This window comes from Mauremys reevesii, linkage group 1, assembly GCF_016161935.1.
Source record: "Mauremys reevesii isolate NIE-2019 linkage group 1, ASM1616193v1, whole genome shotgun sequence".
NCBI classification, from domain to species: domain Eukaryota; kingdom Metazoa; phylum Chordata; order Testudines; family Geoemydidae; genus Mauremys; species Mauremys reevesii.
The window spans coordinates 220,925,287-220,950,566 of record NC_052623.1 but is presented as its reverse complement, the minus strand read 5'-3'; the positions used below and the strand labels follow the sequence as shown (position 1 = coordinate 220,950,566).

The 25,280-nt window shown below is 44.3% G+C and overlaps 3 long non-coding RNA genes across 3 annotated transcripts in view; 2 read left to right on the top strand and 1 right to left on the bottom strand.

The window, feature by feature from the left end:
- The window catches only part of LOC120395163, a 39,524-nt gene extending 29,993 nt beyond the window's left edge, over positions 1 to 9,531 (bottom strand). The window contains exon 1 of the long non-coding RNA XR_005592502.1: positions 9,349 to 9,531. This is a non-coding gene — a long non-coding RNA (uncharacterized LOC120395163). The remainder of the gene's footprint in view (positions 1 to 9,348) is intronic.
- On the top strand, positions 842 to 12,535 carry LOC120395162. Its single transcript, XR_005592501.1, has 3 exons — positions 842 to 920; positions 11,602 to 11,705; positions 12,426 to 12,535. It is a non-coding gene; the product is annotated as an uncharacterized LOC120395162 (long non-coding RNA).
- Positions 12,536 to 15,481: 2,946 nt separating this feature from the next.
- Positions 15,482 to 24,103, top strand: LOC120395161. Its single transcript, XR_005592500.1, has 4 exons — positions 15,482 to 15,533; positions 19,951 to 20,052; positions 21,215 to 21,305; positions 23,463 to 24,103. It is a non-coding gene; the product is annotated as an uncharacterized LOC120395161 (long non-coding RNA).
- The last annotated feature ends 1,177 nt before the right edge of the window (positions 24,104 to 25,280 follow it).

The following is a 25,280-nucleotide window of genomic DNA, read 5'->3' as shown; positions in this document are numbered from 1 at the left end:
GTCTACAGACCTAGAAGGCCCTGGCACATCTAGAAACTTAGATGGGGTGTCTAACCTTGAAGGTACATCAGATGTCCCAAGATACTGAGGTCAGAGGTCTAGTATATCCAAATTATCCCTCATCTCAGTCCTTCCTTGTATCAGCAGTGACTGAAAAATAATCTGTGCTATATAGATAAAATTCTACTGCTGCTTCTAGATTATCTATGACTTCATTTATTATTCCTTTGCAACATTTACGTCTTTTTACGCAATTGTTCTTTTAATAGTAAAATGATTTGGCCTGGCCACATACCACAGCTCTTAGATTTCAGAGTAATTAGATACCATTGGGAAACTGAGATAGTGATATAGATATGAGTGCTACATTTAGAAATGAACAATCAAATGGGGGAATAACTGACTTGTCAGTAGTACTGCTGGAAAGGATTTAGCAGTTATAAGTTATGTCTACACTGTGATAAAAGACCTACGGGACGGCTGTGGCTGGCCCACGTCAATGAACTCAGACTCATGGACCTTGGGCTGAGGGGTTATAAAATTTCAGTGCAGACATTTGGACTCCTGGATGGCAATGGGAACATATAAGTCTAATTCTAACCAAGAGAGGGCAGTTGTACACACCCACACTCACCCACCCACTCATATTTGGTGGGATATAAGGCCTCATGGTAGAGCAGTGGTGACACAGAACAGCCAGTACGTTACACAATATTCAGTATTAATCAGCATCAGTCATGAGTAAAAAATATTTATTCTCTTTTCAAGGCCAGAAATGCAGCCTTTGCCCAGAGAATTGGTTCTGGTATGGAGAAGTCTGTTACCACCTGTCTACTGAATGGAAAACATGGCAAGGAAGTAAAGATTATTGTTCTTCCCATGATTCCAGACTTCTTAAGATAGAAAGCAAGGAAGAACTGGTAATGTCTTTTCCTTCTTGACTTACTGTAGATGCCAAACCAGGAATGAATGCAGCAATGGGTGTAGGTTTTATATTGCATGTTCATATTGCCACTGATAAAATGACACCACCTATGCATTGTATTCTTGGCCAGTATCAAGGGGAACTTGGTAGTCAGTGCATTAAATTAGAGAAAGTAATAAAAGAAATTTAAAAACTGACTGAAGGAATTAATGGCAATGCTATGTGAAAGGTGCTACAGACCAGTGCTTTCCACTGCCACATAATAGATGTGGGTATCTCACTCTCCTATGACCAGCAAAGGCTAAGAGTGCTCAAGCCTTGTGGCTGCTTATTATCATTAACCAGGGAAAATACATCCAGTTGTCAGGTATCCATAGGTAGAAGGGCTGTAACTGTAATGTGAGCTCTTAAATTCCTTGCATCGGTCTTCGTGGTTGAGGATGTGAGGGAGATTCCCAAACCTGAGCCATTCTTTTTAGGTGACAAATCTAAGGAACAGTCCCAAACTGAGGTTTCATTAGAGGAGGTTTTGGAACAAATTGACAAACTAAATAGTAATAATTCACCAGGACCAGATGGTATTCACCAGGGGTGATGCTAGGAAGGGGCATGAATGGTCACATGCCCCTCCCCAGATGCCTTGGGAGGGAGGGGGCACATTCCAGAGGGGCCAGGGGTGAAGCGGTCCCTCTCCTGTCCTGTCCTGTCCTGCCCACCAGCTGTGCTCAGGTATGTGTTTGCCTGCTTGAACTTGCTGGAATAGCTCTGCCTGCCGCTGCCGGTGAGTAAGAAGGGGAGCTTCTTTCTTGCACTGATGGGGCAAAATGGGAGAGCTCACAGGAGGGAGGAGGGGGAGCAGGGAGGAAGGGAGGGCCTTCAGGGACACTGGGGATGATCACGGGGATCATGGGGGGCAGGGAGGCAGGATAGGCCAGGGCTGGGAGTCTGGTGATGGGGAGGGGCAAAGAAGGAGCCATGTGGCTGTCCTGGATGGGCGTCTGGCAGGGGTGAGCAGCAGTGCCGGGGACTTCTGCAGAGCCAGGGGCTAGCGATGGTGGGTGAGTATTTGGAGGAGGCAAAACCCATGGGGGATGGGGGATTTCTGTGGGAGAGAGAAGTTTATTGGCCTGGATTCCTCCGGCCACCCAATAAGCTAAACAGAAATCCCTGATGTGCTTTTGACAATGAACAGGATTCCTTTAAAGCCATAAGGGTAGGAAACAGGTATTTTACTTTAAATAAGGCCATGTCTGAGTTCCTACTATTGCATGAGTGCAGAATCAGACTCATATTTCATAAAAGAAACCAAACTTCTTGTGTGATCTGGGCCAGCCTACTAGTAACTTGTGAGCACTTAAAACTCCAGTGCATCCTCCAAATGTTTGTTGCATGTTGATATGAAATTCAAAGGCGGGAAAGGATAGTCTTGTGGTTAAAACACTGGCTTCTCTTGATAAGACCTAAATATTACTATTATTTTGCCACAAACGTCCTTTAGGCAATTTGCTTAATTTCTCCCTGCCTTAGTTTTCCTATCTGTAAAATGGGGATAATTCTTAGCTAAGAAGAGCATGTGATGATGAATTTGTCTGTGAAACTTTGGAAGAATGTGCTATAGAAGGACAGAGTATTTATTAAAATATTAGGAATGAGACTTTAAAGAATGGGTGCTTAAGTTAGGCACATAGGGCATTATCTTGTATCACTGAACTCAAGGATACTATTACCATTGATCTCAATAGGAACAGGATCAGAGCCCTAAATCCTTATTGAGGTTCTTAAGTAAGTGGTTGGTTTTTCAAAGTACCCATCAGTTTCATTTTTTTAAAAATTGGGTCATGTATTTTGGAGCCTAACTGGGGCACATATTTAAAGGGAAAAATAAACTCTTAGTCTGTGTGTCTGGAGGATATTGCCTTCTTTGAGGCAACAATTATTGCTCTTAGGGCATTTTAAAAAAGGTCTGCAGCCAACACTTGTAGAAACATTTACAAGCAATTATCATGCAAGGGTATGGAACTGAGTAACTGACATGCGAGCGATATCAAGGTAACTTGGTGCAAGTTACTCATTCTTGCTTGACTATGAATACCTTTTGCATGTGAGTCATGCTTGCAAAATTGTTATGAAATTTACCAGCAGAGGCACACATTCTACTAACCTGAATTTACAATATTTTAATGAAAGCAATATTTTATTTGCTTGTTCCCCCCCCCCCCAAAAAAATTATTTACTATGCATGTGTGGAGTTTTGCAAGGTAAAATCAAGTCAGACTATGAGAAATGCTTCAGTAATGAGTGCTGATTAAGTTAGCAGTTCCAGAGTTTTGTGACTGATAATGCGACAGTCCCTAAATTAGTAGATTAGGGCCTAATCCTTCAAACATTTCCACACATGTGCAACATTATTTACACAAGTAGCCTTATTGAAATCAATTACAGTAGTGATGTGGAATAAAGCTAATGTTGGTACATTGATTACTTATGTGAGTACTATTTGCACTGTTTGTACAATATGGTTTCAATCCAAGGACCCAATTCTGCACTTAATGGAGGAGTAAAATCTTTAGCAGAAGCCATGAAGAAGACTCTGCTGTCTTCCTCTTTAACTGCAATATAGCAAGGTTTCTCCTGAGAGAAATAACTGCTTTGCCTGCTAGTTCATAACTACACTGAAGTGCCCTTATCACAACTCAATTAAGTTGTATAAAGTAGGCACACTGTGTGATGGATTCAGTCACCGAGACTGCCTTGGGACTCTCACCTGATGTGCTGAAACTACCTCTGAGCTCATTTTCCCTGCCAGCTTTGGACTCCAGAACACTGCCTTGTTGAGCCAAACATGCTAGGGGGGTTGGGTCCACACCCTCAAAGCTGCAGGCTTTAACTGAAAACCATTCCACAGGTTACTTATCTCCAGCACCCAGACACCCAGTTCTCAATGGGATCCAAACCTCAAATGAATCCCTTTTACTCTGTTTAAAGCTTATACAGGGTAAACTCATAAATTGTCCACCCTCTATAACACTGATAGAGAGATGTGCACAGCTGTTTGCTCCCCCAGGTATTAATCACTTACTCTAGGTATATCAATAAATAAAAGTGATTTTATTAAGTAGAAAAAGTAGAATTTAAGTCGTTTCAGGTAATAACAGACAGAACAAAGTAAGTTACCAAGCAAAATAAAACAAAACACACAAGTCTCAACATTAAGAAACTGATTACAGGTAAATCTCACCCTCAGAGATGTTCCAATAAGCTTCTTTCACAGACTAGATTCCTTCCTAGTCTAGGCCCAGTCCTTTCCCCTGGTACAGTCCTTGTCCAGCAGACATTTTAGGTGAAAAGCAGGGGCTTTCTCATAACTGGGCCCCCCCTTTGTTCTTCTCCACCCCTTTTTATAGCTTTGGCACAAGGTGGGAATCTTTTGTCTCCCTGGCTCTCCACTCCTCCTTCTAAATGGAAGAGCACCTGGTCACTGTAAGACCTCATTCTTCATTACCCATGGGCTGGCCTACAAGTACATAGGAAGACTTTCAGGTAAATAGAGCCATTTGCAACCAATTGTCCTAGTCAATGGGAGCCATCAAGATTCTAAACCACCATTAATGGCCCACACTTTACATAATTATAATAGGACCTCAGAGTTATATTTCGTATTCCTAGTTTCAGATACAAGAATTATACATTCATACAAACAGGAGGAATATATTCAGTAGGTTATAACCTTTGAAATGATACCTTAAAAGAGACCTTTTGTATAAAGCATATTCCAGTTCCATCATATTCACACTTATAAAAGTATTTCCATAAAACATATGGAGTGCAACATCACACACATTTTGATCTAACACAGGGGCGGCTCTAGGTATTTTGCGGCCCCAAGCACGGCAGGCAGGCTGCCTTCGGCAGCTTGCCTGCGGGAGGTCCCTGGTCCCGCAGATTTGGTGGCACACCTGTGGGAGGTCCGCCGAAGCCGCGTGACCAGCGGACCCTCCACAGGCATGCCACTGAAGGCAACCTGCCTGCCGCCCTCGCAGAAACTGGCAAAACGTCACCCGTGGCTTGCCGCCCCAAGCACACGTTTGGCGTACTGGTGCCTAGAGCTGCCCCTGATCTAACATGTATTTAAACACCCATATTTTAGCCAAGCTTTATACCAAAGATTTTTTTTCATAATTCATGAAGTAGTTTCATCTAGTTATATACCTAAGTGCATTCTGTATGAACAGGAAAAAGAGAAGAACATTACATTACTGCAGCCAGCTCAGGGAAGACCTCCACTCACTGTGCAGCCACAGGGGTTGAAAAGCAAGCAAACTGTTAGGATACGGTCTTTTGAGACGGTCTCTCACAGTATTTTTGCCAGCAAATTAAAGTCGTATGGGCTGGATGAAAGGACTATAAGATGGATAGAAAGCTGGCTAGATCATCGGGCTCAAAAGGTACTGATCAATGGCTCCATGTCTAGTTGGCAGCTGGTATCAAGCAGAGTGCCCCAAGGGTCGGTCCTGGGGCTGATTTTGTTCAATATCTTCATTAATGATCTGGAGGATCATAGAATATCATGGTTGGAAGGGACCTCAGGAGGTCATCTAGTCCAACCCCCTGCTTAAAGCAGGACCAATTCCCAACTAAATCATCCCAGCCAGGGCTTTGTCAAGCCTGACCTTAAAAACCTCTAAGGAAGGAGATTTCCACCTACTCCCTAGGTAACCAATTCCAGTGCTTCACCACTCTCTGAGTGAAAAAGTTTTTCCTAATATCCAACCTAAACCTCCCCCACTGCAACTTTAGATCATTACCCCTTGTTCTGTCATCTGCTACCACTGAGAACAGTCTAGATCCATCCTCTTTGGAACCCCCATTCAGGTAGTTGAAAGCAGCTATCAAATCCCCCCTCATTCTTCTCTTCTGCACATTAAACAATCCCAGTTCTCTCAGCCTATCCTCATAAGTCATGTGCTACAGCCCCCTACTCATTTTTGTTGCCCTCCGCTGGACTCTTTCCAATTTTTCCACATCCTCCCTGTAGTGTGGGGCCCAAAACTGGACACAGTACTCCAGATGAGGCCTCACCAATGTCGAATAGAGGGGAATGATCACGTCCCTCGATCTGCTGGATGGTGTGGACTGCACCCTCAGCAAGTTTTAAAATGACACTTAACTGGGAGGAGTGGTAGATATGCTGGAGGGTAGGGATAGGATACAGAGGGACCTAGACAAATTCGAGGATTTTGCCAAAAGAAACCTGATGAAGTTCATCAAGGACAAGTGCAGAGTCCTGCACTTAGGACGAAAGAATCCCATGCACTGCTACAGACTAGGGGCCAAATGGCTGGGCAGCAGTTCTTCAGAAAAGGACCTAGAGGTTACAGTGGACAAGAATATGGATATGAGTCAATAGTGTGCCCTTGTTGCCAAGAAGGTTAACTGCATTTTGAGCTGTATAAATAGGGGCATTGCCAGCAGATCGCGGATTGTGATCATTCCCCTGTATTCGACGTTGGTGACGCCTCATTTTATTACAAAACAAAAGCTCAGGAGTTAGTGGGATATTCATGGTTAACAGCAGGCTACATCTTTCTATATTGTTCAAGTATGTTGCTCGCTTTAAGCCTTTTAAGGTATGGGTCCTCAACCTCATTATAGACTCACCCCACTAGTGTGAAGGAATATAGGCCTCTAAGGTTTAACTATGGTTTGATGCATTCTTATGTTCTGTGTATGAAAGAGCCATTGAGCTTCCTTATGCTACTCAGAACAGTTCTGTGCACTCGAGTTCTCTTGTGCATCTAGCTATCCCTTCCAATTAACAGGAGGATAGACTGAACATGAGAGTTCCATCACGCCTGAGCTCAATAGAACCTTGTTTGATCTCAGGAGCTCTACAGAATAATTTTCCAGTTCTAGGTGGTGTTCCCTGAATGCCTGTCAGCTTTGTTTTCCTCTTGTCAAAGCATCTGACACAAGGAAAAAAGGAAAGCGGTAGAACAGAGACCCTGGACTTCAGAAAAGCAGACTTTGACTCCCTCAGGGAACTGATGGGCAAGGTCCCCTGGGAGAATAACATGACGGGGAAAGGAGTCGAGGAAAGCTGGCTGTATTTTAAAGAAACCTTATTCAGGTTGCAGGATGTGTAGGAAGAAAAGTAAAATATGGCAGGCGACCAGCTTGGCTTAACAGTGCAATCCTTGCTCGTCTTAAACACAAAAAAAACAGCTTACAAAAAGTGGAAGATTGGACAAATAACCAGGGAGGAGTATAAAAGTATTGCTCAGGCATGCAGGAGTGACATTAGGAAGGCCAAGTCACACTTGGAGTTGCAGCTAGCCGGAGATGTTAGGAGTAACAAGAAGGGTTTCTTTAGGTATGTTAGCAACAAGAAGAAAGTCAAGGAAAGCGTGGGCCCCTTGCTGAATGAGGGAGGGAACCTAGTGACAGAGGATGTGGAGAAAGCTAGTGTACTCAATGCTTTTTTTGCCTCTGTCTTCACAGACAAGGTCAGCTCCCAGACAGCTGCACTCTGCAGCACGGTATGGGGAGGAGGTGACCAGCTCTCTGTGGAGAAAGAAGTAGTTCGGGACTATTTAGGAAAGCTGGATGAGCACAAGTCCATGGGGCCGGATGCGCTGCATCCGAGGGTGCTAAAGGAGTTGGCCGATGAGATTGCAGAGCCATTGGCCATTATCTTTGAAAAATCATGGCGATCGGGGGAGGTCCCGGATGACTGGAAAAAAGCTAATGTAGTGCCCATCTTTAAAAAAGGGAAGAAGGAAGATCCAGGGAACTACAGGCCAGTCAGTCTCACCTCAGTGGAATCAATCCTGAACCACTTAAAGGAGGGGAAAGTGATCAGGAACAGTCAGCATGGATTCACCAAGGGCAAGTCATGCCTGACTAACCTAATTGCCTTCTATGATGAGATAACCGGCTCTGTGGATGAGGGGAAAGCAGTGGATGTGCTATTTCTGGACTTTAGCAAAGCTTTTGATACAATCTCCCACAGTATTCTTGCCAGCAAGTTAAAGAAGTCTGGGCTGGATGAATGGACGGTAAGGTGGATAGAAAACTGGCTAGATGGTCGGGCTCAATGGGTAGTGATCAATGATTCCATGTCTAGCTGGCAGCCGGTATCAAGTGGAGTGCCCCAAGAGTCGGTGCTGGGGTCGGTTTTATTCAATATCTTCATTAACGATCTGGAGGATGGTGTGGACTGCACCCTTAGCAAGTTTGCAGATGACACTAAACTGGGAGGAGTGGTTGATACACTGGAGGGTAGGGATAGGATACAGAGGGACCTAGACAAATTAGAGGAATGGGCCAAAAGAAATATGATGAGGTTCAACAAGGACAAGTGCAGAGTCCTGCACTTAGGATGGAAGAATCCCATGCACTGCTACAGACTAGGGACCGAATGGCTGGGCAGCAGTTCTGCAGAAAAGGACCTAGGGGTTACGGTGGATGAAAAGCTGAATATGAGTCAACATAGCCTTGTTGCCAAGAAGGCTAATGGCATTTTGGGTTGTATAAATAGGGGCATTTCCAGCAGATCGAGGGATGTGATCTTTCCCCTCTACTCAGCACTGGTGAGGCCTCATTTGGAGTACTGTGTCTAGTTTTGGGCCCCACACTACAAGAAGGATGTGGATAAATTGGAGAGAGTCCAGCGGAGGGCAACAAAAATGATTAGGGGGCTGGAGCACATGACTTATGAGGAGAGGCTGAGGGAACTGGGATTGTTTAGTCTGCAGAAGAGAAGAATGAGGGGGGATTTGATAGCTGATTTCAACTACTTGAAAGGGGGTTCCAAAGAGGATGGATCTAGACTGTTCTCAGTGGTAGAAGATGACAGAACAAGGAGTAATGGTCTCAAGTTGCAGAGGGGGAGGTTTAGGTTAGACATTAGGAAAAACTTTTTCACTAGTAGGGTGGTGAAGAACTGGAATGGGTTACCTAGGGAGGCAGTGGAATCTCCTTCCTTAGAGGTTTTTAAGGTCAGGCTTGACAAAGCCCTGGCTGGGATGATTTAGTTGGGTTTGGTCCTGCTTTGAGCAGGGGATTGGACTAGATGATCTCCTGAGGTCCCTTCCAACCCTGAGATTCTATGATTCTATGATTCTATGATCTGCTACAGGGGTAATTGTTCCAACTTAAAAATAAACTATACAAATTCCTCCTACAACTAATAGCAGGGAGTATGTCTACAGACATTTTTCCACCAGATGCTCTTTTTAGGTGTTTCTATGTCTGACAACACAATTTCCCAAATAAGGAGAGAGAGGAATAAATTACTTTTGTATCCCCTGCTTGTGTATGGACCAGATCACTTGCCGCGATTCTGGAAACATACTTTCTCCTGGGGTCTTTCTGGAGCACAAACTGCTTGATCGATAATGATTTGTCCAGTTTCCAGTACTTACAAAAGATCTAAGATTGGCTGTAGAGTAGTATTTCCTGAAAGCAGGGTTGCAAAAGTGCTTAGACTTTTTATTAAGATGGCCACCATCAAAGTCTTGCTTTACACCAGGCCTGTGACAGTCAGTCTGGAATTCCCTACAGGTCTAGGAGTCCTGCATTCCTCTCCAGGTGGGCAAAAATGTAGGATCATGGCTAAGGGCACAATGTCAACTTGAAAATCACATTTCTGTCTGAAAACTGTATCTACGATAGTGACAAGCTAACAAGTAAGATTACGAAAACCAAAAGGGGGGGGGGGGGCTCCTCTACTTTTTTTTTCTCTTCAGTTTGTTTATTTTATGTATTGATAGCATTTTGTGTATAGTCAGTTTCACAGTGTCCGTGTAAGGTCTGTTAGCACTAAATTTGGGCAGTGCTGCAAGCACCATGTATGGGGCAATGCAATACCACCATAACCTTTAAATTGTTCTCTTTTACTATCAGCAGTTACTAGTTGCCTATGGTATTCACCCAAGAGTTAAGAAGGAATTCAAATGTGAAATTACAGGACTACTAACTGTAGTGTGTAACCTATCATTTAAATCAGCTTCTGTACCAAATGACTGGAGGAAGGCAAATGTGATGCCAACTTTTTAAAAGGCTCCAGAGGTGACTCAAGCAATTACAGGCTGGTAAGGCTGACTTCAGTACCAGGCAAAGTGGTTGAAAACATAGTAAGGAAAAAAATTGTCAGACACATAAATGAACATAATTTGTTGGGCAATAATCAACATGGTTTTTGTTAAGGGAAATCATGCTTCACCAATCTACTAGAATTTATTGAGGGGGTCACCAAGCATTGTGGACAAGGGGAATCCAGTGGATATGGTGTATTTAGATTTTCAGAACGCATTTGACAAGGTCCCTCACCAAAGTCTATTAAGCAAAGTAAGCAGTCATGGGATAAGAGGCATGATCCTCTCATTGGTTGGTAACAGGTTAAAAGGCAGGAAACAAAAGGTAGGAATAAATGGACAGTTTTCAGAATGAAGAGAGGTAAATAGTAGTGTCCCCAGGGGCCTGTACTGAGCCCAGTCTTATTCAATATATTCAAAAATTATCTGGAAAAAGGGGTAAAAAGTGAGGTGGCAAAATTTGCAAATGATACAAAACTACTCAAGATAGTTAAGTCCCACGCAGACTGCAAAGAGCTACAAAAGGATCTCTCAAAACTGGGTCATTGTGCAACAAAATGGCAGATGAAATTCAGTGTTGATAAATGCAAAGTAATGCACATTGGAAAACATAATCCCAACTATACATATAAAATGATGGAATCTAATTTATCTGTTGTCACTCAAGAAAGAGATCTTGGAGTCGTGAATAGTTCTCTGAAAACATCAACTCAATGTGCAACGACAGTTGAAAAAGCGAACAGAATGTTGGGAATCATTAAGAAAGGGATAGATAATAAGACAGAAAATATCATATTGCCTCTATAAAAATGCAGGGTCTGCCCACACCTCAAAAAAGATATATTGGAATTGGAAAAGATTCAGAAAAGGGCAACAAAAATTATTAAGGGTATGGAATGGCTGCCATATGAGAAGAGATTAATAAGACTGGGACTTTTCAGCTTGGAAAAGAGACAGCTAAGAGGGGATATGATAGAGGTCTATAAAATCATGACTGGTGTGGAGAAAGTAAATAAGGAAGTGTTATTTACTCCTCATAACACCAAAGGAAATAAATAGGCAACAGGTTTAAAACAAACAAAAGGAAGTATTTTTTTCACACAACACACAATCAACCTGTGCAATTCCTTGCCAGAGAATGTTGTGAAGGCCAAGACTATAACAGGGTTAAAAAAAGAACTAGATAAATTCATGGAGGATAGGTCCATCAGTGACTATTAGCTAGGATGGGCAGGGATGGTGTAAACTCTGTTGGCCAAAAGCTACGAATTGGCGACAGGAGATGGACCACTTGATGATTACCTGTTCTATTCATTCCCTCTGTGACACCTGGCCTTGTCCACTGTCAGAAGAGAGGATACTGAGCTAGATAGACCTTTGGTCTGACCCAGTATGGCCATTCCTATGTTCTTCAGGAAGTAGGTGCATCTTAAAATGATGGGAAAAAACCATGATTTCTAATAAGTCTCTTGGAAAATGTCTTGAGGGAAAAAACAAGTGTTTGGTCGGTTAGACATTTTAACACAGGAAATGACATAGGATGGAAATGAAGTGAAATAATTAGTATTTGTTCCCAAATAGGATTTCATATTATCATTGTCATGTCGCTTGTGGATTGGATTATCCCGTAATGCAGTGAATAGGACCTGGGTGTGGGAGGATGGTGCAGCACTTCCCACTGACTTGTAAGTCTCTAGCATATTTAGAAAGTTCATCTCTCTCTGTTTCTTACCCTATTTGCTACACAGATGGCAGGAGTGGGTGGGTGGGGGCGAATGAAGAGAGGAAATTCTGCTGCCCAAGATCAGAAATTTCTAACCTTTCACGAGGAACAAGTGAGTTTTGTGATCGCTCATACAATCCCAATGTATTTACACCAGAAAATGACTACACCATTTGACATGGCTTAGCAATGTGTGCACAAGAAGTACCCTGGGGCTGGAGTACAAGAGGGTCCTGCAGTTTAGAACTGATTATCAACGGCAAAGCTGTGTGGGGGTAACTTTCACAATGCTGCATATTCTATAGCTGATGCTAGCCATGCTGTTAGTACCTCATTTTCATAAACATCAACCTCAATCTCACATGGTTAAACAGCTCCTGGCTCCCAGCTCCAAATGGTTTGGCAATTTGTGCACAAGAGGTACAATGGGGTAGGAGTATAAGAAAGGTCTGCAGTTCAGAACTGATTTTCAGATGCAGAGCTCGGGTGGGGGTGCCTTCACAACATTGTGTATTCTATAGCTGACCCTATCTGTGCTATTATTTCCTTACTTTCAGAAATATCAACCTCACTCTCACATTGTTAAACAGCTCCCAGCTCCAAATGATCCCAATGTTAACACTCTGATTCTTACTTCATCAGCAAGTGATTTGCACAACTAAGTGTAAACTGTGTCTTTCAGGTTTCAAGTCAGTGAAAATTACTATGAAGGGGACTGTGTGGTTTTGGAAGATGGCAAAGCCCAATCCTATGGATGCATACATCATAATCGTTGTGTTTGTAAGAAAAAAATGCTTAGTTGGAATCTGATTAACCAGCACAAGAATTAACCTAGAAATGATGAATCATACTCTAGCAAGTCCTTTGCAGGAAATCTTGGAATAATCAATGTCCCTAGATTTTGATTAAGACACTAATTTACATCAGCTGAGAATCTTGCCCTATGTTTACTATTAGTATAGGTTACCTTTATTTTTTCCTTCATTACTTTGGTCAGAGAAAACTGTTGATGAGGTTGTTAGGGAAGGAAACAGGACTTGGCCATTCAAAGTGGGGAACAGTTTATGGGGATAAACCTCAACCATTTGCAACGTTCACCAGCCAGTTCAAGTGACTGAGAAATCTTTTAGATTAATGAGAGCAAATATGTCAAGTGGTTAGAGCAAGGGAAAGGGTTTAATTCCTTGCTCTGCCACTCTCTCATGGCCTTAGGAAAATTATTTAATTCTGTGCTTCATCTTCAAAATGGGGGTACATTATATTAATGCTAAACATTGTATAAACATACCACAGACCTGCTGACTCAAAAGGAGTAAAGGTCATTTTGTTGTCCCAAGGATCTGGCTAAGGTTGGATTTCCCCTTCATGGAATAGGGGAACCTAAAATGTGGGGTCTCACCTTCTTTACCTTTCCCTCAGGAGAGGAGGGGTTTAGTGCCAGCATTAGGGCATATCTCCTTTTAGAAAGGAAGAAGAGGTTAAGGAGCTCCTGTCTGGAACAATTCTTTTCACCCCAGCAGGTAGTGTGGCTGTTGCTTCTAAATGAAGATAGGTCACAGCCAATTTGCCTCACCAGGTGGAAAGATTGATTTAACTCATGTGACTAAACCCAGCCTCTGGATAGTCAAAGAGGGGTTGTGAAGTCTCCTGCAGTGAACCCTGAGGAAGGGAGTTGGGGCTTGGTAGAAAGGCCAAGCTTGAAGTCTTGTTTTCCTTTCCGGAAGTAGGCAAGCCAGGCCATGCATCTTCTTCAGCAGCTCAGAGGAAGTGAGAGTATCTCAGGGAAGAGGGGTTGTGTCCATCTTAAGGTTGGGTGGTGGAATTTTTGGGTTTATTTGGAATTTTATGTTAATAAAACCAGACCCCAGGAAGGGGTTATTGGACTTGCGAAAGCCTCTTTTAAAGTTATTGAGAAAACTAAAGCAGGGTGTCACAGAGCTACTGCTGGCCTACAGGGGTTGTTTGGGAGGCAGCCAACCCTGCTACACTCCTCTGATTGCAGGAAAGACTGGGATCCCCTGCAACTCCCTATACAGGCACCAGCTCCTTCTAACACTCACACTTCACATTCCTGGGTCTGGTGAGTCCTCACTGGTGAGTCCTCACTGCACAACCCCAGGATCACTATCCCAATCCAATGAGATGTGGAGCAAGCCCTCTGCTTTCAGCACAGTGCCATGTAGTCCACCAGGAGAGCCCACTGGCCCACAAGGGGAATGTAGCCACTATTAAAGTCTTCCTCCTCCCCAATTCCTTAAGGATGAAGTTCTCTTTTCTTAAAAATATCTGAAGGTAAGTGAGGTAACCAAGAGCTTTGACCCACCTTCTCTCCTGGGATTCCTAAATGGAGGGGCCACTCTCTTACTGACCTCACACACCCAATTTCATACACATTTTGCCAAAGTTAAAGTATAAATGCACATAGTAATCTATTAGTCTTCTCCCCTCAAACTCCATTGGACAATTTAAGCCTCAGACGTTCATTCATCTCTTGATTAAGTTTCCCTTTTCCCAACACAATATAATAGCTGTGGGACTGTCCACATCCTGACTTGATTACTAGAATAGAGGACAACACAAGGAGAGCATCCAGTCTTGTGCTGCTGCAGACTCTCAGAACTGGTTCCTGGACCAAACGCCAGCACTCACCCAGTCATTGAAGTAACTTTGTTACAAATGTTCCAGTATATGAATATATAAGGATGGTAATTTCTGTGAGAGAAATCGGAAACAGGGAGTTATGACCGGGGCATGGGTGGTCTGACCTAGCAGTGAAAGCAGGAGGCCAGGTCAGATATCAGGAGGGCAGAATCCAAAGCAAGCCAGAGGGCAAAACTTATTTAAGGGTGGAAGTTTCTTTGCCCAGAAAATTGGTTTCCCCATGGAAAGAAATGTTATCACTTTTCTACTGAATCCAAACCTTGGCTGCTCTTCTCCTGACTCCAGACTCCTCCTGATAGAAAACAAAGAAGAGCAGTAGAATATCTTTGTCTTTGGAGAGCTGCATATTCAAATATGACATTAGAAAATTTGTCAGTGAAAAGAGGATTGTGGAAAATGAGTTTTGACTTCATTTGGTACCTTGCTTTATGATTTTTTTTCTTGAAGGCTAATTACCTCACACCTCCTATTCTCTCCCCAGCACTAGAGCCATAACTGAACCCTAAATTAAATTAAAAGGCACCTGTTGCAAGGCAAAACCCCAATGTCCCCTGTATTTTTCATGTTCATGCTACAGTTATTACTGTAGTATAAGAAAAATATGTAATTCACTCCAGACATTTTTCACTCTCACTGAAGAGATCCAGAGGAGGTATTATCCTTCAGACAAGAGAGTGAAAAGAGATTAATGATCAGAGAATGCTGTCACAATTTCTATAAAATCTATAGCAAACATGCTTAGATCAAATGAAGAAATGATCTGTTTTGCCAATGGAGTTGATCAACCATGTGGCTGCCTCAGCATATAGGGACCTGTTAACCACATCACTGTACCTGATATCCATACACTCATGAAATGAGCAAATACCTGATGTACATTGTTGTGTATTTGGTTGTCATGGGTTTTGTTACTATGGCAACTGAGTTAGACTATTAAGGGATAGCTCAGCTGGTTTCAACCGGCTGAGTGAGCTCTCTGTCTCTGTAAATAAAATGGAGGTTTTGGTTAGCTGTCTGCTCTCTGGCCTCAAGTGATTGCTTCCTACACCGGCTGCCCCAAGGATACAACACTGGCGACGAGGGTGGGATCCTGTTGCTGCTCCAGTAACAGAAGGAAGTAGAAGTCAAGGTAAAGACCAAACAAAGAAAAAAAGCTGCTTGTTGCACTGACTGTGAAAGTGAAACTAAAAATCATGGCTACTCTGACCAGGCCCCTGGAGCCTTTTGATGAGAATACAGAGCAGTGACATGTGTATACTGAGCGTTTTGAGCTTTTTGGTATTGCAAATGACATTACAGAAGCGAAGAAGGTGCCAATATTCTTAACTGTTGTAGGGGCTAAAACCTACTCTCTGCTACGCAGCTTACTACACCCTGTTAAGCCTGAGACTAAATCTTACAGTGACATTGTGGAAATCCTGGGGTCCCATTTCTCCCCAAAACCACCGGTAATTGCTGAAAGATATAGGTTCCACAAAAGAGACCAAAAGGAAGATGAAACAGTTGTACAATTTGTAGCCATTTTAAAAAAGCTAGCAGAACACTGTGAATTTAAAGAGATGTTAAATGATGCCCTGCGTGACAGGTTAGTGTGTGGCCTCTGCAGTGAAGCTATATGGAAGCGCCTACTGACAGAGGCTCAGCTTACATTACAGAAGGCTGTTGATATTGCTGTCTCCATGGAACTGGCTACAAGGGAGGCACAATACATCGGTGCATCCCCTAGGGTGCAAAAAGTGTCACAAGAACTGACCCACAAAACGGTGCAGAGTCAAGAATGTTACCGCTGTGGTAAGCTGGGTCACCAGGCATCAGAATGCTGGTGTAAGGACCTGGTGTGTCGACACTGTGGCAAAATGGGACACATTGAGTATGCCTGTAAACAAAAGAAAAAGAGGCCTGTGGTCTGGCCGACAAAAAGAGGAACCTTGCATACCCTAGAGCAGATCCAGGATGATCAAGGTGACACCTCCTCACAAGAGGAAGTGCCACTGCATGTTTTGTCTTTGGCAGCGGGCTCACATGAATACTGGGTAACCCCCTTATTGGAGGGCAAACCTATACGCATGGAACTAGACACCGGTGCAGCTGTCTTGCTGGTTCCTGAGACTGTGTATAAGGAAAAGCTACAGCATCTTCTGCTTAAGGCAACAAAAACTGTTCTGAAGACGTATACAGGTGAAGCTGTGCCCATGTTGGGCACTATTGATGTTAAGGTGGAGCTCAATGGACAGGTGGCTAAATTGCCACTGTTTGTGGTGAGAGGTGACTACCCAGCCTTAATGGGTAGGTCTTGGCTTGGGAAGATTCAGCTGAACTGGGCAGAAGTGCACCGGATGACTAAAGAAGAAAGCAGTCTAACCCCTATACTAAGGAAACATGCTGCTGTTTTTGGAGATGATTTGGGAAGTATGAAGGGAATCACTGTGACATTGAACATTAAACCTGGCAGTCCACCAAAATATCTGAAAGCCCGAACTGTGCCATATGCCATCAGGCCAAAAGTTGAAGCAGACCTGGAGCGCCTGGTCACCAATGGAGTCCTAATACCAGTTACCCATAGCTCATGGGCCACTCCTATCGTTCCAATAGTGAAGAAAGATGGCTCTCTCCAGATTTGCGGTGATTTTAAAGTCACTGTCAACCCAGTGTTGTGTGCAGAGCAATACCCGCTTCCCCGCATCGATGACCTCTTCGCAGGCCTGGCTGGGGGACAAAAGTTCAGTAAGATTGATATGAGTCAAGCATATTTACAGATGCACGTCGATGAAAAGTCCCAAGAGCTGTTGACTATTGTGACTCATAAGGGGCTTTATCGATACTGTCGCCTACCCTTCGGAATCACATCGGCTCCCGCCCTGTTCCAGAGGGCTATGGACCAGATCTTGTGTGGCTTGTCAGGAGTTCAGTGCTATCTGGATGATATCCTGGTCACTGGAAGAAATGAAGAGGATCACTTAAAGAATTTAGAGGCTACCCTACAAAGACTGGAAGAGTATGGCCTACGAGTTCGCAAAGACAAGTGTGAATTCTTCAAGCCCTCTGTTGAATATTTGGGACACATCATCGATTCTGCAGGTCTTCATAAGGCCCCTGCAAAAGTTAAAGCTATTGTAGAGGCTCCCCCACCTTGAAATGTAAGCCAGCTACGCTCATTTCTAGGACTACTGAACTATTATGGAAAGTTCATCTCACAGTTAGCCACACTGCTAAAACCACTTCATGAGCTCCTTGGGCAGAACAAGGCCTGGAAGTGGACTGAAGCCTGTGATGTTGCATTTAACAAAGCTAAGGATGCATTGTTAAATTCTGAAGTTCTAACGCACTTTGATCCATCCTTACCCCTGCAATTGGCCTGCGATGCTTCCCCTTATGGAGTGGGAGCGGTCGTGTCACACATTATGCCTTCGGGAGAAGAAAGACCTATTGCTTTTGCTTCACGCACTCTAAGCAAAGCAGAAACTAACTACGCCCAAATCGAACATGAGGCATTAGGAATTGTTTTTGGAATTCGGAAGTTTCATCAGTACCTGTGTGGGCGAAAGTTTACTCTTCTTACAGACCATCGACCTCTGACATCAATTTTTGGACCCTACACAGGCATTCCCCCATTAGCTGCTAGTCGTATGCAACGTTGGGCATTGATACTTTCTGCACACACATATGAAATCAAATATCGGAAACCCACTCTGCACGGCAATGCAGATGGCCTCTCAAAGTTGCCTTTACCGGTCAAACATCAAGGTAGTGCCCAAAAGGAAATCTTCTACTTTGAACAGGTAGAGAATACACCCATCACTGCTACTCAGATAAAGAAGGCAACCCGCGTTGACCCAGTATTATCCCAAGTTATGGACCTGGTGATGCATGGAAAATCTCGACAAACCTCTCCGGTCTCACCCGACCTTGTTCCCTACATGTCCAGGCAGACGGAGTTATCGGTCCAATCTGGTTGTTTGTTGTGGGGGAGGCGTGTCATTATTCCACCACCCCTGAGATCACAGATGTTAGAACAGCTACATTCCGGTCACTGTGGAATAGTGCGCATGAAGGAAATTGCACAAAGCTATTTTTGGTGGCCTAGATTGGACAGTGCTATTGAAGAGAAGGCAAGCGCTTGTATGTCATGTCAGGGTGTAAGAAATGCACCCCAGTGGGCACCCCTACACCCATGGGACTGGCCTGAAAACCCGTGGCAACGTATTCACGTTGACTTTGCTGGCCCCCTTGAAGGAAGCATGTTCTTGGTGGCAGTAGATGCCCATTCTAAATGGCCAGAAGTCTCTATAATGCAGTCCACTACTGCAGAGAGTACTATCCAAAAACTACAAGGACTCTTTAGTCGTTTTGGTCTGCCAGAACAACTTGTGAGCGACAACGGACCGCAGTTCGTCTCTCAGGAGTTTCAAAATTTTATGAAGGCAAATGGGATACACCACATCACATCAGCACCATATCATCCGTCCACCAACGGATTAGCTGAAAGATTTGTGCAGACAATGAAAAACGCTTTGAAATCAGCAAAGGGACAACACTCCATTCAAAAGCGTCTGGATGCCTTCTTACTTTCCTATAGAAACACACCTCATGCTACGACCCAGGCTTCCCCAGCCTTTCTAATGATGGGACGACAGCTGCGCACTTGCTTTGATCTGCTGAAACCTTCTGAACCCAGACAAACTGTGCAACATCAGTAGCAATATCAAATCATCAGACGGGCACCCAGAGCAAAAGACCGAACCTTTAGCCCAGGGCAGCCAGTTTTGGCTCGGAATTATACTTCCAGAGCTAAATGGGTCCCGGCCACAGTCATCACTCAAACAGGACCTGTTTCCTATACAGTCCGGACTGCAGAGAATCTTACCTGGCAGCGACATGTAGATCAGCTGTTGCCAGGTCATGCCAGCCTTCAGGACCCATCTGCAGTTGAGGGGTCTGACTTCACCCCTCCTGGTGAGACACCAAATCATGAGTCACCTGTTCCTGACTGTTCTCCTCCATTACTGCCGGCAGCTGAGATACCCCTTTGCCCAACACGAGCTGATACCACCTCCTCACCTATTCGTGCTGCGGACCCCGAGCCCCTATTACTTTTGGGTGCAACAACACCAGAAGTTCGCCATAATCCACCTAGAGACAGAAGGCCTCCTCATCGGCTGGATCTTTAGTTAGGGTGAACCCACGGTTATGGGGCAAAATAATCCCCAGGGTTTAGCCGGGAATGGAGGCAGTCTACCCTCCTTCTCTAGTTTAGTGTGTGTTTTATTTAGGGGATGTTCTTATTGGGGGGGAGGAATATGTTGTGTATTTGGTTGTCATGGGTTTTGTTACTATGGCAACTGAGTTAGACTATTAAGGGATAGCTCAGCTGGTTTCAACCGGCTGAGTGAGCTCTCTGTCTCTGTAAATAAAATGGAGGTTTTGGTTAGCTGTCTGCTCTCTGGCCTCAAGTGATTGCTTCCTACACCGGTTGCCCCAAGGATACAACATACATACACCCAATAAATGAGCAGGGAAAGGAATGAATTGTCTTTGTCTTTGTGCAGGACTTTACAAGCCCCTGGCAACTTCTCACTGGATAGGATTATCACATGACAAGACCGTCAGACCCTGGATGTGGAGGAATGGCACAACTTTCTCCATCGACAGTGAGTTCCAGACACAGCTAGAAATTTCTCATTTCAATGAAGTGTATTGACAGTACTCTGACAGAGAGGAACTCAAGCCTGAATAACAAGGATTGCAATATATAATCACTGAAATGTATTTTTTTTTAATTTTATGGGGGCCCAAATCAGCAGAGGATGGTGCAAGTCAATGTTAAGATGTATTGATCAAAAGCTATGGGTGATGAAACACCAAAAGGAGAAGGGAAGGGGGTGCTGAAGGTCAAGAATAAAGTGCATTGGCTGAGTGGAGTAGGAACTCAAAAAAACATAATATAAAGAGAAGGTTATGTATCATGGCTGAGTTGCACTGGCCATTAAGTGAAAAGTTTACCAAGCATGTGATGCGTTAGTCCTCACTCTAGTCAATGCAGGTATTCCCTCACATTCATAATTGCCAAATTTACTCATGAATTGTTTAATAATGTCCCGTCTCATTCTCCACAATGGTTTTGTTATTATTAAAAATATTTATTTTTGCCCTATGTTTAAATTACAGACATGTTTACCTTTGAAAAAAATAAGGTAGTAATAGAGGTATACCTGGAATGGCTTGAAGTAACATTTTATTCTATCATAGGTTTGCAGTAAAAAAGTATACATTGATGGGAACTGTGAAGTTTTCATAGGTGGAGAGCTCCTTTCTGGTCCATGCAAAGATTCAAAGCGCTATATTTGTGAGCATCTGGTTCTTTTGCCAAAGCTTGCCATATTGGCATGAGATGGACCATGGAAACCGTAAAATCGGGGGCATCCCAAACACAGTGACAAATATCCCCCAATAAATACTGCCACTCTAACCTTTTCCTGTTCAGATGCTGTGTTCATACTGTAAAATTGTAACACACTTTGCTGTGACCACATAATGTTCATGAGTCTGATTCAAAAGGAGCTGGGAATGGCCAATCAGAGTAGAAAGAAATCTAATAAACCACGTCTTTTGGATACTCACAGCCAATCAGAGCTCCCCCAAAAGGCCAAGGTGCTTTCTTTTTATTTTTCCAGTTCAGTGATAATTTATTGTAAAATGGTAATTAGTTCATTATCTGATTAGAATAGTTTTTCAATAAATTGTTGAAAATTGAAAAATAAATGAATTTAGTTGCCATCTTTTATGATTTTTTTTTACTTTATTACATTTCAGTCAATCACAGAAGAAAATTCAAATATGAGGATAACATTGGTCAGACTAAAAATACCTTTTGGGGGAAATATTTTAAAGGTGTTCTTTAAAGGTATGTGGAATGGATTTAAATGGTTATCCTGGGGAATCACTATCCATGTCTTTGGGGCCAACACAGCAAAGGTAAAACCACCTGCCCCACCCACTCGTCCCCCCAGCTTCTCAAATCAGTAAGCAAACTACAGGTGCATCATGAACAAAATGAGAGCAACTGAGAAGCCCTGCTGTGAGCTGTTATAGTCACCAGGATAGAAGTTCTCATTGACATAATTGGCTAATTAACCATAATGTTACACAGAGGGCATAAACAGAAGAGATGATCCCACTTTTGTATCATACTGCATGGATTGGGCATGGTCAAAAGTTATGCTACATAACTTCACCACCTCAACTCCAGTACACTGTGCTTGGTGCCAAGCTGTCCTTATGCCTCATGACCCAGTCAGTTCCCCTTTGTCCTCATGAGAGAAATGTACCATGCAAAAAACACTATAGTCTCCCTAGCTCACAAGATACATACCTGATGTCCACTTACCAAAGTACTCCCAATGATTTACATTTATGTCAAATGCTACTGGTATTAGGCTTGCTTCCAACAGGGCTGTGACAAGATCCACGGGGTGTAACCTGGGGCCATGGGACCCCTGTGTGCCCTTATCTCCCCAGCCTGGGCTGTCTCTCACAGTGCTTTGCTAGTGATAAGCAGCAAACCCCTGCAGGCGCTGTCATCACTCAGCACAACCACATGTGGAGCCCCACGCCCAGCTAGATTGCATGCATGGTCCCAGAGCCACTCATGAATCACACAGAGAAAGGCACCAGCCAAATCCTCCCAGCTCCCAGCCTTGTACCTCAGGGATATACAGCCTGATGCTGCTCAAGATGAGCAGTGCAAGTTTAACTGGTTCACCATATCATCCATGGAAAGTGGGTATACCTCAGCCTTTGCAAACCTGAGCAGATTTACCAAACACTTCAGGCAAACTCACTGGTAAAGATAAACAATTAAACAAATTTATTGAATACAAAAGATAGATTTCAAGTGATTATAAATGGCAGGAAAAAAGTCAATTATTTATCAAAATAAAATAAAAGCACACAGTCTAACCTCTCAATCCTATTAGATTGGGCAACATCTAGATTAAGCAGTTTTTTTCACCCCACTGGATACTGTAGTTCATGGTACACAGGTTTCACCCTTGAGGCCAGGGCCAGTCTCCTCTGTTGGAGTCTTCATTCTTCTGAGTGTCCCTGTTGCTTGCAGCATAGGTGGGGAGAGAATAAAAGGCCAAGCATGGGGCCACTGTGTTTTGTTTTATACCTTTAGTCCATGTGCTTGGAGAGCACAATTCCAGGCATGTCTAGTGGGCATTGCTGAGTCACCAGGCAAGGTTGAACAATTCTCCTGGTGTGGCCTTGTGTAGATGAGTCATACCATTGTAGCTTTCTTGCTAGACAAAGGCTGTTGATGGTTGTTCCATGCCCACCTGGGCATTGGTTATCCCTTTGGTTACTGTCTTTGAGAAGCTAGTATCTGGGCACTTCCCAAATGCACAGCATATTTTAGTGACAACCCTATAACACAATTCTCATAACTTCATATGCATTAATGATATACATATGGGAAGCAGTGGGTTTCAGCAGATCATAACCTTTCCCATGACACCTTACCTGGCATACTTTATATGAAATATGACAACTATATACAATGATGAATATGGGGGTCACAGGATACTCCCCTGGGGTGTATATTGTCACAAGGGCTAAATACTGTGTGGTCCCACCCATTTCAGTCTGGATCATTTTAGAATAACTGTGGATAGGACTGGCTGAAATGGGTTAAGGAGCCCTCCCAATAATTTATTCTGCATGTCTCCAACCTCAGTAAGTGCAGGATGGACACAGTTTGAGGAAGAGGATTGTGAAAAGAAAGGATTTTCTCTTGTGAGTAAGGGATTCTGGGACTCGGGAGAGTGAGTGTTAGGGCTTGTCTACACTGCCAAGATTTTTTTGCAAAAAGGCAGTTTTTGGCGACAAAACAGTGGAGATGTACACACTGCAAAGCCACTTTCGGTGATGGAATGCCTCGGTTTCGGCACCATAATAAAACTACATTGATGAGAGTTGTAAGGGATTTTATGCAAAAGTTTTGTCGCAAAGGGCCAGCGTAGACAACGCACTTGATTTTATCGCTTCAATTTACCTCCAGATGGCATCTCACAATCCCCATCTTGATGGCTCTGGTCAGCAGTTTCAACTCCACTGCTCTGCAATCAGGTAAACACCTTCTTCCCCTCCCCCTTTAAAGCCCCAGGAATTTTTGAAATCCTACTTCCTGTTTCCTCAGCGTGGGAGCTCACATTGCATCCTTCCAGATGACCATGGCAGCATGGGGGGCATGTGAACTGCAGGCTCAGGGAGGCTACCCCCAGCCCTGCCCCTTCTGCCCAAAGCCCTGCCAGAGCAAAGCCCCCACCCCACCAGAGCCCAGAGCTGCCCCCTCCACTGGCCCAGTCCCACAGCTAGCCCCCCTGCTCCAAAGGAGGGCCAGGAAGGCAGGCGGTCCATGGATCCAGCCCTGGAGCATGGAATGGTGGGTGGCATGCGATCCCAGCCCCCCTGGTTCTGGAGCACAGGAAGGCGGGTGGCACACGGCCCCAGTCCCCCAGCTCCAGAGCACAGGAAGGAAAATGGCATGCGGCCCCAGAGCACAGGAAGATGAGCACTGTGTGGCCCCAGCACGAGCGTAAGAGAGGAGGGATAGCTCAGTGGTTTGAGCATTGGCTTGCTAAACCCAGTGTTGTGAGTTCAATCCTTGAGGGGACCATTTAGGGTTCTGGGGCAAAAATCTGTCTGGGGATTGATCCTGCTTTGAGCAGGGGGTTGGACTAGATGACCTCCTGAGGTCCCTTCCAGCCCTGATATTCTAAGAGTGCTTGTGGGGCTGGACATGGAGCTGGGAGGACTGGAGCCTCAGCTGCATGTAAGGAGCAGGCAGGGTCACACCTGGTTGTTGGGAAGGCAATGCAACCTGCCACCCATGCATGGTGACTCTACACAGCAACTACTTCCCACTTGGAGCACTGTGGATCTGCTCACTATTTGGGGAGAGGAGACTCAATACCTATGGCCAGATTGGCACAATTCTTAGGAAAAGGGCTATCATTGGAGCATGACGCAGTGCAGAGCAAAGGTGAAGGCGCTGAGGCACACATACCAGAAAGTGCGGGAGACAAACTGTGGCTCTGATGCTGCACCTCCAGACCTACCATTTTTGTAGGGCTTTGGATGCTGTCCTCAGCGGTAACCCCACCTCCATGGCCAAGAGCCCATGGATACTTCAATGGGGCTGGAGCTGACGGAAACTGCACCTAACCCAGAGGAGGAAGTCATTGATGAAGAGATGGAGGCAGAAGACAATGTGGAGCACATGATGGGGTCGCCTGGTAAGGCATGCAGTCAGGAGGTGTTATCCACTCCAGTGGTGTTTAGCCAATCTCGGCAGTTGCTCTCCGGCAAGCAAGAAGCAGGAGAGGAGACCCCAGTAAGTGGTTTGCTTTTGAAGTGTGGAGGTGGGTTGAGGGCAGAGAAGTGTACAAAGCTGGCTGTGTTTCTGTGTGCTGGGCATATCCTCATGCAGCTAGGCAGTACATTGGAACAGGGTGCTGATACACACTGAGATTTCACAGGAATCCACCAGAGAGCTCTGTAGGAAACTTTCCTGCAGGTTCTCTGCAAGCCTCTGCCAGAGGTTCCTTGGCAGAGCTGCTTTGTTCCTTCCCCCATTGAGGATAGGGTGACTAGATGTCCAGATTTTATAGGGACAGTCCCAATTTGGGGGGCTTTTTCTTATATAGGCACCTATTATCCTCCACCCCCATCCTGATTTTTCACACTTCCTATCTGGTCACCCTAATTGAGGTACACTTTCCAGTGCCATTCTGCCATCACTTGTGCAGAGACCAAAGGGGCACACAAGTGAGCAGCAGAGGGAATGGGGTGGAAGCCACAAGCATGTAGTAGATGC